The 9,302-nt window shown below is 48.3% G+C and overlaps 1 pseudogene; it reads left to right on the top strand.

Annotated features, from left to right (window-relative positions):
* The first annotated feature begins 6,482 nt into the window (after positions 1-6,482).
* LOC129025871 (testis-specific Y-encoded protein 8-like) lies at positions 6,483-9,034 on the top strand (annotated as a pseudogene).
* Positions 9,035-9,302: the final 268 nt, after the last annotated feature.

Raw genomic sequence — 9,302 nt, 5'->3', positions numbered from 1 at the left:
AAACTTCACAGGATTTTAGATCTGAGAACAATTAGATGAGGATCTTTCTCTGTCCAGTCAATTTTATAAACCAAAGTGGAGATGATTTGCATTCCAACTCTTTGCTAACTTCAAAACAAAGGAAAAAGCAGGTTTTTTGTGACGTTTTGTTTTTACCTGTTTATGAAAATGAAGCTGGACTTGACTTGCATTTGGAATTTCTTAAGTAAAATTTCCTTGTTACTTTGGAAGGGTGGCATTTCAAAAGTGATCAAAGAGTGACCATGCTGTCCGCGGTGGCTCACTACTGTATTTCCAGCACTTTGGGAGCTTGAACTAGGAGAAGCTTTTCGGCTCAGGAATTTGATACCCACTTGGGGAATAGAGCAAGAGTTCATCACTAAACAACAACAACAACAACAAATAGCCTGGTGTGATGTTGCACACATGTAGTCCCGGCTATGTGGGACGCTGAGAGCAGAAGACAGCTTGAGCCCAGGAGGTTGAGGCTGCAGTGTGTGAAGATGGTGCCAAAGCACTCCAGCCTGGGTGTCCATGCAAGAACTTGTCTCAACAAAAAGGGGGGCTGGCATGGTAGCTCTTGATTGTAATCCCAGGACTTTGGGAGGCTGATGCCACTAAATCACCTGAAGTCAGGAGTTTAAGACCAGTCTGACCAACATGGAGAAGACCCATCTCTACTAAAAATACAAAATTAGCCAGGAGTGGTGGTGTGTGCCTGTAATCCCAGCGACTGAGGAAGCTGAGGCAGGAGAATTCCTTGAACCCAAGACATGGACTTTGCAGTGAGCTGCGATCAGGCCACTACATTCGAGACTGAGTGACAGAGCGGAACTATATGTCAAAGAATAAAACAAAACAAAACAAAACAAAACACAAAGTCACTGGAAAGATAATAAAATACATAAATGGTGCGATGTAAAATGTTGTTGGTGATAAAATAAGCTGAATTTCTCTGTATAAGTTATACGTACAAATGTAATGACAAGACAGTGATAAGACAACTCATGGTCTTATCTCAATACTTAGTGTCTACATGTGACAGATATTCTTTAGGATAGTTATTGTCCATTTTCTTTCTAGAAGAGACTGATGAGAATGCAGAAATGTAAAGTGCAAGCGATGGAAGCTTCCAGCTGTGCCCACCTGTACCCTGACAGAGACAGTTCCATTGCTTGCTTCATTATCCAGGCCAAAGACTCTAATGCAAATGTGGTATACAGTCAATTTTTTTTCTATCTACATGGTACAAACTATAACTTCATCCCTCCATAAATGGGTATATAGCATACGCCTAAATGATAAATATAAGTGAATCATTGATCAGTAGGAAACCATTTTAAAATTCTTTAATTACAGAACAAAATCTCTGGAAACATTTTCTTGTCAATCTCTGAGTTTTCTTATGTGGGTTATTAATCTCTAGCCATACCAAAGAGATAGGATGCTGTTCTTCCAAGAAAGTAGACATTTGATATAATTCCTGTAATCTAATGATAGTGCCTTTACACCTCAGGGTTTAAAAGGAGTCCAACCTTTATCTGTTTCTCCAATTAAAATAACTTTTGTAAGGTTTAATCTTCAGTAATTTTTTTGTAGTAATATTTTTGAAGGTATTTGACCAGGATGATCTGCTTATGTACTTATCTGACACCTCCCTTTCTTCTGAATACATATTTTATTACGCACTTATTAGATCTGCATTTGAATTTACAGGAGTCAGCGAGTCCAGAAAGTGCCATTATGTGCAGACCAATATCTGGCAATGGCAGTAGGGGACAAATATGCTTTACCAGTCTCAAAGCCCTAGCTACTACAGTGAGTCCACACTTCTCCTGGATCTTATCTACTTTAGCAAAAGAAGGCCACCCACTAAACCAGGCCCTTGTGCTTTGGATGGAAACTCCTAAGTCCTCCAGTCTCCTTAAACAGCCAACCACGCTGCCACTTTCCTCAGTAATAATTCCTGCAGCACTGAGACTTTGATAGACTCGTAAATATAGCTACTGATGCTACAGTCTGGTCACAGTATGATAAAACACCGGAGCAACAGAAACAAACATATTGACTGCAGCCTTCTAAAATCTCTCTCAATATACCTTCAATAAATATGCTTTTTCTACGGAACAACAGCTTTCTACTTCCTGAACTAATGCTTGGCCTTGGACTGTTTTCATTGCTGAAATTGATTCAAAAGTGCACATTTAACATGAAGGTGAGTACAGAATTTCATGTGTCAGCAATTAAAATTTTCAAAATGATGCAAAATACAAATGCGAAACTGTATCTGTGAACTTTACTACTCTTTTCAATAATATTTTCATATCTACTCATGCACAGGATTTTTTATAACTATCTGAATGTTCTCCTCGTGGGGCAAAAACAGTATCAGAGTTCTTCAGTAATTTATGAAAGATGGAATGAAGATACTATACAAGATTGACCTATACACAATACCATATTTAGTGAATGAAAAATTAGTTTTAAAAGCCTACTAAAGTATTGAGTAAGTAAATCAAATATATTGTTTCAATTATTCTAAAATACATGTACAAGAAGAAAATAGAACAATGATTAAAATACATAAACCAACAAATGAGGCTGGGCGTGTTGGCTCATAGTTGGAAGCCCAGCATTTTGGGATGCCAATACAGGCGGATCACAGGAGTGCGAGACCAGCCTGGACTATATGGTGAAACCAGTCTCGACTAAAAACACAAAAATTAGCAGGACATAGTGGCATGTGCCTGTTATCCCAGCTCCTCGGAAGGGTAAGGCTGGGGAATTGTTTGATGCTGGAGGGAGAGGTTGCAGTGAGCCAATTTTTGGCCCTTCACTCCAGCCAGGATGATACCGTGAGACTCCATCTGAAAACAAACAAACTAACACACACACATGCCCCAAAAACAAATCAATCAAAAAAAATCCACATTAGAAAAGGTGCTTACATGCTAAATCCCATATCAAACAGAAAAAAAAATTCCTTGAAAACAAAGGTTCCAGAAGGGGAAAATAAGAAAAAAAATTTAACACCCCCCAAAAAAGTACAAAGAGTAAACGGAAAAGAACCACAGGGGAAACAATTCAAAATTTCCAACTATCTAATCTAAAAGAAGCTGAAAGTCCCTCAGAAACTTTCTAGAGGCCATGTCCCTGTATTACAAAATGGACATAAAAATTGCCAGGAGTAGAAGAAGAATGTATCCTAAAACTTGCTAAACCCCCTCAAGTCTCACATAAGAACTGTAATGGAAAATGGATCAGTCAGAAGTTCTTCCACACAATTATGAATAAATTATATTTCTTCATACTGAAATTTGTTTTTTCAATATTGTAAGAAATTAACTTTTACATTAATAGTAGGTGATCTAACAAAGCAGGTCTTTAAGGAGATAACTGACACTGGATTTCCATACCATTACTCAGGTGGCCCTTATTTGCCAGCCAGGATCCCTCCCTGGACACACACTGAAGGTCCCCAGCCATTTTGCAATCTCTTCACATTCCCAGCCCTGGAGGAAGCTCCAAAATACATGTCCATGAAGAAAATAGAACATTTCCTCACACTGGAGCCCAGTGTGGTCCTCCAGATTCCCTGTGAGGTGGACTATCTTTTATGAGAAGGCAGGGCACTGGGAGGGAGGATGTCAGAGAGGATAACACATGTCAGGGCAGCCCAGGGTCATGGAAACAGGACAGGACAGTCCTGGGAGAAACATTCTGAAAGGACATAGACCTAGGTGGGCCTCAGGTGGACATCTGCGTGGAGAGGGAGAGGGCCTTGGTTGAGCTCAAAATGAGCCCCAGGTGGTAACAGATCTTCAGGCAGGTCATGGAGCTGGCAAGTGATGATGAGACAGCTATCCCTTAAGCTCTGCTTCTCACCCACTGACTTTAGCCACATATGCATCCTAGTGGCTTAAGGTTCCCCAATCCTGAAATGTGGGTGTTATAATTTCCTGATGGGCCTTTCTCCCCCAACCCATGGATTGCCTGGGATTGCTCACTGCAGTCTCCTCCATGATCCTTGGGTTCTCCATGAGGGGCACAGATCCAGGACTCAAAGGCCTTTCAGTTCCCAATCCTAGGCTGCTCACCTGGCCTCCTCTCTGTTCTGTCTCTAATGCTCTCCCTCCCTCCATGGGATAGAACTGCAATGGATTGAGCCATAGGCCCTGGCTGATGATCTAGGGGACTGCAGAAGCAGGTCCAGGGGAGTTCAGGTCACAGTTTAAAGCCAGTTCCCCAGAGACCAAGGAATGACCAGGGAAGTCCTTTCCCATGATGCCCCACGGCGAACCCCGCCTCAGCAATCCTGCCAAAACCCGGGCAGTCAAATTCAGCCAAACAGCTGAATAAGCTCAGGTAGGAGGTGTACTGCCTGCAGCTGGAGGCTTGACCTTCATGATCCCAGAACCACTGGACTGCAGTGGAATGAGGCACCCTGTACCCTGCAGGGTGAGGAGTCAGGAAGGTTCATGCCAGACCTCACCTCCCACACACCAGCTGCCCTACCATGCTGGGAGGCATTCCTTACCGAGGATGCCAACACAGTACTCCTTAATGATGACTTCACTGTGGTAATAAAGATTGTGACGACATGAAATCTTCATCCTGCCGCCGGTAACCGGGGTCGCTGAGGTCCTCCACCTGCCTAATCAAGGAGAAAGAGGATGGATTCAATACGACCATCTCATCTAGCTGGGCTGTAGTGAACCACGAGTTTCCACTTCCCAGCTCTCCCACTGAGACAACGCTGGTCCCAAGGGGGACCACAGACTGACTCAGACACTGGACCCCTCCCACCAACCCAGGCTCCCCAGACTGACCTACAATTCCGTCACGTAGCAAAGCAGGACTTCATCATGATTTCCGGCCCAGGCCGACATTTCGTGTGCCAAACAACCTACCTCTGGTCAAGAAGCCTCCAGATGATTGGGTGGGCAAGCCTTGCGATGCCCTGCAATTTTGCAAGAGCACAGAGACTGTGGAGTAGGGCTATCTCCCAGACATTTGGCCTGTCACCATCTGTTGTTGGTCCTGTCTCTGTCTGGCGAGGAGGCAACGCCACAACTATGGTGGTTTTTGGAGTGGGTGGACCCCGGCCAAGACGGCCTGGGCTGACCAGAGAGGGGAGGCAGAAAAAGTGGGCACGTGGTTGCGGCTGAGTGGCGGAGGGGCGGGGTGGGGCGGGGTGGTGTGAGGCGGCTGCTTCTCCGGGTTCATGAGCTGCAGGAGGCGTTTGTGTGCTTGGTGCCGGATGTGCTCTGCTGATGTCTGGGTGTGCGCTGTCTTCTTATCCTAGTCTCCCTGAGGGGTGGGCCGGTCCACTTGAGGGAAGTCCTGTAGTTAGAAACGGCTGCACAGTTGTGCCTGGCGCTCACCATGGGAATTGCGTGGGTGCAAAGGAGGTTATATAGACTCAAGGCCTACATCCCTTTGGGTTCGGCGCCGGCAGGGGGAAGAAAGCGTATCTGGGGAGCTGGTGCCTGCCTTGAGGTGGTCGGCAGCCCCATGCACCGCAAACCCGTCTTAGGCACCTTGTGTTTCTGGGCTGAGCCTGTTGGAAACGGGCACCGAGAGCATGGGGTGGTTGAATGGCTGGCAATGGCAAAGAGACTGCCCGTCCTCCAGGGACGTTCCCAGGGAAACGTGCCCTTCGACTTTCTGCTACGCGGGAAGGGACCTTGGCGCCGCGATTCTCCCTTGTGAGTGCTGTACTTGGCTTCCCTTCCCTATCAAGTGCTCCCAGGGCTGCTACAAGCAAGCTGCAAGGATATGGCTCTGGCCCAAAAGGCGGAGACGCCCTGTGGCTTGGGGCAGTCATGGAGCCCAGCTCCAAGTGAAGGACCTCCAGCGAGTCCATTGACGGCACAGGTGTTCTTGGTCCAGGGCCAGGCTGTGCCCGCTGGCCCTCCTTCTGCCACATCACGTCGGTCTCCTCCTCAACCACCACCTCCACCTCAGCCATTATGTCTTCCACCATCAGCACCGCCTCCTCTTCCAAGGCCGCCTTCTTGCTCTGTACTCCGGCCGTCCTCAACAGTAGAGCCTCCAGCCTGAATACGGTGCTGTCCTGTGTGCTCTGGATCTGCAGTATTACTTCCGTACCATCTACCTGGCCTGCCTAACAAAGAGAGATATTTCATGTGTTCATGACACATACAGATTTTCATGGCTTGCCGCACTCAGGATGTCAGGGCACAGGGCTGCCGTGCCCACAATTCCAAAGGCCACGCAGCCCGCCTGTCCCCGGACGCCGAGCTACCGGGCACGAGCTCCAAGGGCTTCTTGGAGGAGGCTTTGGGAGGGGAGGTGGGGTTAGGTGGAGTTGGATTTGCAGGCTCACCAGTGACTGTACCGCCCAGGGAGATGCCCACCGCCCTCGCATTCATTGGCCACAACGGGAGGAAGGCGGTCGCGGGGCGGCTCCCTGCGCCCTTCGCGCGCAGTCCCTTAGGGGGCGCCCGGAAGCCCCGCATATGCGCCCTGAGGGCCCGCTGACCGACTGGGGGCAATAAAGGCTGCGGCAGGGTACGTGTGGCTCGGTTCGGACAGCATAGGCCTTGGTCAGTGGGAGGGCGGAGGAGGGCACCGTCTTCAGGATGGAGGCTGTACAGGAGGGGGCGGCCGGGGTGGAGAGTGAGCAGGAGGCTTTGGGGGAGGAGGCGGTGCTGGTGTTGGATGACATAATGGCGGAGGTGGAGGTGGTGGCCCAGGAGGAGGGCCTCGTGGAGCCGCAGGAGGAGGCCCAGCGGGCACAGCCTGGCCCTGGGCCCATGACCCCAGAGTCTGCACTGGAGGAGCTGCTGGCCGTTCAGGTGGAACTGGAGCCCGTTAATGCCCAAGCCAGGAAGGCCTTTTCTCGGCAGAAGGAAAAGATGGAGCAGAGGCGGAAGGCCCACCTAGACTGCAGAGGCGCGGTCATCCAGAGCGTCCCTGTCTTCTGGGCCAATGTTGTATCCTTCTCAGTGTTTCTTCTGCCTTTGTGGTGGAGAGGTGCTCTCGGGGAAGTGTAAGTAACTTACGGGCAGCTTGGCGTCGATGTGACGCCACCTTTGGGGAACAAACGTGAGTTTCCCCGGAGAAATGTGGCTGTGGAAAGCCGGAGCAGGCGTGGTACTATTTTCCTGCATGCTGCAGAGAAACCCTTGGTGATGCCGAGCAGCAGACGTTTGGGGCATGTTTTTGAAGAGCAGAAGCGAGTTCAGACCAGAATAGGATTTTGTGTGAATCAAGCTATTTTTAAGACAGTGTGATTGCTCCCCCTTGCTAGTCGGATCTGGGACTGGGCGTCTTCGGCTATAAGCCGATTCTGCCACTCCTCAGACACCCGCAACTCTCTGCAAATCGCGCCTCCCCATGTCAGTGCCGTCAGCCTCAGAATAATACACCCTCTGTGAAGCCAAGAGGCCTTAGTTTAGGGGTAGGGGGAGGCGAAAGGAGGTCATACGTGGAAGCAGATCTGAGAAATCCCCTACCCTAGCCTCTGGGTGCTCTTAGGCCTTCTTCCCTGTTGCTCCTAGCTTCTCCTTCCATCGCATGTAAAGGCTGTTTGACCTAAATCAGATTGCAAACCACCGCCAGATGTCAGCCCTGATTACTGACCAAGATGAAGACATGCTGAGCTACATGATCAACTTGGAGGTGAGGCCAGCAAGACTGAGGCTAGAGGGTTTAGTGGGGGAGGGTAAGGCAAATAATTGATTCCTGTGAGCAAGGGTTGGCACCTCACCCGAAAAGGTATTTAAACTTTCTCCACCTTGTCCTGAGAGGTGGAAGAAGTGAAGCATCCCGTTCATCTGTGCAGGATCATGTTGTTGTTTCGCAGTAACCCCTACTTCCAGAATAAAGTGATTACCAAGGAATATCTCGTGAACATCACAGGTGACACGTGGCTCCCAGGATGGGTAGTGGAAGGAAGATGGTGGGTGGATCATTGCCAATGTGATCCAACCCCCTTCCCACAAAACTTCCTTTCTCTGTAGAATACAGGGCTTCTCATTCCACTCCAATTCAGTGGTATCCGTATTATGAAGTTGAGGCCTATCGCCGCAGACACCACAACAGCAGCCTTAACTTCTTCAACTGGTTTTCTGACCACAACTTCGCAGGATCTAATAGGATTGCTGAGGTGGGTCCTCACTGGGAAACATCAGGAATGACTCTGGTGTGTTCCCAGTTGCTTGGGTCACCAGTCTGAGCCCTGATGAGGCCTTTCCCGATTGATTCCCCTGACAGATCCTATGTAAGGACCTGTGGTGCAATCCCTTGCGGTACTACAAGAGGATGAAGCCACCTGAAGAAGGAACAGAGATTTCAGGTGAGCCGTTCAGTTGGAACTGGAGCTGTTTGATGCACACTATGAGGGAGTTGTCACAGCTGCCTATTCCGGGAGCCTGGACGCTCATTTCAGAAATGTGGAAATTGAGGCTGCTTTCCTACATGTAGAAATTCCTTGAGGGGAAGACAGAAAGTGACAGAATCCAGGACATTCATGAAATTGGGCTGAAAAAGGCACATTGGAGACTGCACTGCAAAGCAGGTTATAGCTGTGAGTCTTAAGCCCAGGGGAGCATAGTCCATTTCCGGAATCACTGAGAAGTGAAGCTGAAAATTATTCACTTCAATCTGTGGCACTTGATTCCATGGCCGTCAACGCCACGGGCAGTCATCCTACCAACGCCATGAGATTGGGCTCCCTGAATGTGCCTCCTGGTCATCCCTGCCCCAGACCACAAAGGACTGTTTAGATTGATGGATTTCCTTAAGCTATTGCCCCATCAGATTTCTGTGTGCTTTTAGTGTGCAATGCATCTTGTTAGCTGACTCCCCTCACAGAGAGTACTGGGAATGGGGCAGGTATTGTGGAGAACAGTTTAAGAGTAGGAGGAAATTTTAGAGATCACAAATGCGGAAGGGATATCCTTTTCTCAGCGGGCCCTACAATTAAAACATTTCAAAGTATGGCTGAGAGAAATGCGTTTTGACATGCGTTTGTGTTTCTCTAGGGGACTCCCAGATGTTGAGTTGACTATGAGGGAGCATCAGACCTTACCTAAAACAGCAGAACTCCTAAAAAGTTACTACCGTATGCAGGATGTCAGTACTCAGCATGGTCTTATGCCCAGGAAGTAAAGGAAAAACAGATCGAGTCACAAAAAAATCAAACAGGAAGAGGGGTAAACTTGGATTGTTTGGAATGCAAAATAAACATTCTCAAGGATGTGTGACTCTGTGTGTGTGTGTGTGTCTGTGTGTGTGTGCGTACGTTTATCCCTTGGAGTTGGGTGTCATAATGA

The sequence above is a fragment of the Pongo pygmaeus genome, chromosome Y (genome assembly GCF_028885625.2).
Source record: "Pongo pygmaeus isolate AG05252 chromosome Y, NHGRI_mPonPyg2-v2.0_pri, whole genome shotgun sequence".
NCBI lineage: Eukaryota > Metazoa > Chordata > Mammalia > Primates > Hominidae > Pongo > Pongo pygmaeus.
Note: the sequence above shows the minus strand (reverse complement) of the source record. Positions and strands in the feature narration are given on the sequence as shown.